A 3,273-nucleotide genomic window follows, 5' to 3' on the forward strand; every position below is an offset into this window, starting at 1 on the left:
CAATCTGCAGAGAGGCTCAAAAACGGGATAGAAAATAGCGTATCACTTCTACATTGTGATGTGTATCATTATAAATAAACTTCAGAGAATATTATAAAATAATTTTAAAATGCAGTCCGTGACCCCTTCAATACCATAACGCAGCTAACAGGGAACGTTCCCATAACATTGTTAGGTCAAAATATTCTTAAAATAACAGGGTTCTCAGAATGTCCTTATGATGTATTTTGTATGTTCTCTGAACTATGTATCTATTAAAATATTGTTTAATAAGATTCTTCAGTAACAACAATAGAATGTTGACAAAATGGAATGTTTCTCTATATGGGTGTTTTGAATATTGAGAGAACATTCAAATGTAACACCTTCAGAATGATAGAATGGAATGTTCCTCTCTCTCTCTCTCTCTCTCTTAGCTGGGAATGTTTTTGCATTTCTAAATGAAGAAAAAATGCTGGTTATGAATGAGATTTAATTAATCAGGAATTGACAAGTGTGCATTCTGATCAAAATCGACTTGCATATTAGTTTGCTAAAGCTTTATTTAAAATCACACTGTGCAGCTGAAAAGAAAACTTTTGATGAAAATGTAGGTGAAACGTGGAATAATGTGCAGTGATGAATGGTTCACAATAAATGGGACACGTATATGAGGTTAATAGTGAATTGATGTTGATTTTAAGGGGATTGTGGGAGTGAAACAGCCTCTCATCAGAGGGCAGAGGCGCGGGGGGGGGAGGGCTACAAAAACACATTTCGTGGAAGCTTTATGAGCTGTAGACACAGGAAACTTTGACAAGGCCTGGAAGTTGCCGATATTCTTTGGGATTATCTGCCGGTTTGACAGCGCACCTGAACCAGCTGAAGCCGAGTTATGGAGTAGAGCTGGAGAGAAGCTAAAGCTAATCGCTAACAGAGAAAATACCACAGAACTTGCTAAATAAACTCGGCTGTGATCAACTAGCATTTCCCTGTGGATTTGAGGCAGATATTCACCCATTAGTGTTTTTATAAGTGTCTCCCCATATTACTTTCAGCCTCATGGCTCTGTGTTTCTGAATCCGTCCAATCACATGCCCAACTCATAATCATCACAAAATGAAAAGGAAAAATAAGAGAATATTTTTGCAATGAAGGCTATTTTGTATTTCTCCTTACACACATTTGTACATTAGATTTTCATTACAGCAATATAAATATATATAGTATTACATATTTTAAGATACACACACACACACACTTTTATAATATTTAATTTTGATATATTATTTATAGAATAATTTTATATATATATATATATATATATATATATATATATATATATATATATATATATATATATATATATATAAATTAAATATTACAAATTAAAGTCAAATATAATTATATATTTTAGTGTGTGTATGTGTGTATATAAAAATATAAATTCTATATTCTATATTCTATAATGTGTTTATTTATTTATTGTATAATATTAATTTTATTTAAATATATATTATTTATTTATACAATATTATGTAATATAATATTATTTATTTATATTATTTTCATTTAATTGTATTTAATTATATAAGTAATAATATTAATAGGAAATATAATATAATATATATATATATATATATATATATATATATATATATATATATATATGTATATATATATATATATATATATATATATATATATATATATATATATATATGTGCATAATATTTTAAAGTAATTATATAAATTTTTTATATCATAATATTTCCCTGATTTAAACGAACACAATGAAAGTAAGGTAATCAAAGTTTATATTTATATATGATATACTGTGATGAATACTAATTGTCTTAAAAAAAATTATTATTATTATTTAATTGTTATTGATGAATTTGCTGTGAAATATGAACGGGACAGGAGCAGTGTAAGGTTTCTGCTCCACACACATTAAACTGAGGGCCGTGAGATAAATAAATACAGTGGATGTGCAGGAATGCAGCAGCTGTATGGAGACAGAGACTGGACAAACACAAGCAAACAGACTTGACCCTGAGAGAACGGACACCTACAGGACACTTCGCCCTGTAATCCGCTCAGATGTGTGCCACTGTCCCAAAACAGAAACACACCACTTGCATGTGTCTCTCAGAAGTGTGAAGGTTTCCAGTGAAATTAACAGGAAGACGAGATCTGCTTCGGTCTCGACCTGTGACCGTGGTCTCTGCATTAACACAGATCTACACGCTTCTGTTCAGCATCACCCCTGCTAAACATTGCATCTCCTCATCATTTCATATTTCTAAACCAGTGTTGAATGCCTTTTTTAGATATTTTGAAGGATGCTCGGGTCCAGACAACACTGGACAAAAATTGAGACATTTCTCAAAATCGTTTTTTTTTAAATTTCGTATAGTTTTTGAACGAGTAAATTATGTCATAATCTTAATTTTTTACTAAAAAAATTATGTTTATATATATATAAAAAAAAATATTAAAATATATATATAAATGTAATGATGATATATACATATATATTATATATATACTGCATTATTCGAATTTTTACTTCTGGATTGAGTTGCAAAAAGGTGGAAATAGTTCAGAAATTTTGGAGACTTTCCATGATTTATTTTATTATTATTATTTTTTTTGAATATTCCAAGGATTTTTGGAAAGTGTCCGAAAAAAAAAAAAAATCCTGAAAATGTCTGTAGTTATTAAATATATGTTTCTGGTTTTATTTTGCAAGTGCGAAATCTCTCAAACCACTTTTCTGCTCTCATCAATTCATGCTAAACTCCCTGTTTCACTCTGAAATGCATTAAATTGTGGTATTACGAACAGAACAGTGTTTAAAAGTGTCAAAATCTCACTTTTAAATCAACGTGTCATTTCTTTGCAATTAGTAGCAATTCCTGAATGACAAACCGTTTCGAACAGCAGTTTTTGTTCAGTGTGCAACTGAAGTCATCTGTGATTATCTTGTAGTTATTTTAGGAGAAATGTCTGATCTGATCTCTGACGGAGCATGCATTGGTCCTGCGGGACGTGTGCGAGTGCGTGAAGCGACGAGGAATGTTTTGTGTTGTTGTAGAGGAGATAATGTACCATCCCAGAGCAAACAGTGAGTTCTCCTTCCAGCTCCTAATCTTTGACACAAAGACACAGGAATCTGGCCGTGTCTCTCTCTCCGAGTCTGTGTCTGCGTGACGGACCGGAAGAGAGAGTGGGTTGCAGTTGGTAATCACATAGACCATAAAGAAAGCATGGCAGAGGAACTGACAGCTG

The sequence above is a fragment of the Carassius gibelio genome, chromosome B21 (assembly GCF_023724105.1).
Source record: "Carassius gibelio isolate Cgi1373 ecotype wild population from Czech Republic chromosome B21, carGib1.2-hapl.c, whole genome shotgun sequence".
NCBI classification, from domain to species: Eukaryota; Metazoa; Chordata; class Actinopteri; order Cypriniformes; family Cyprinidae; genus Carassius; species Carassius gibelio.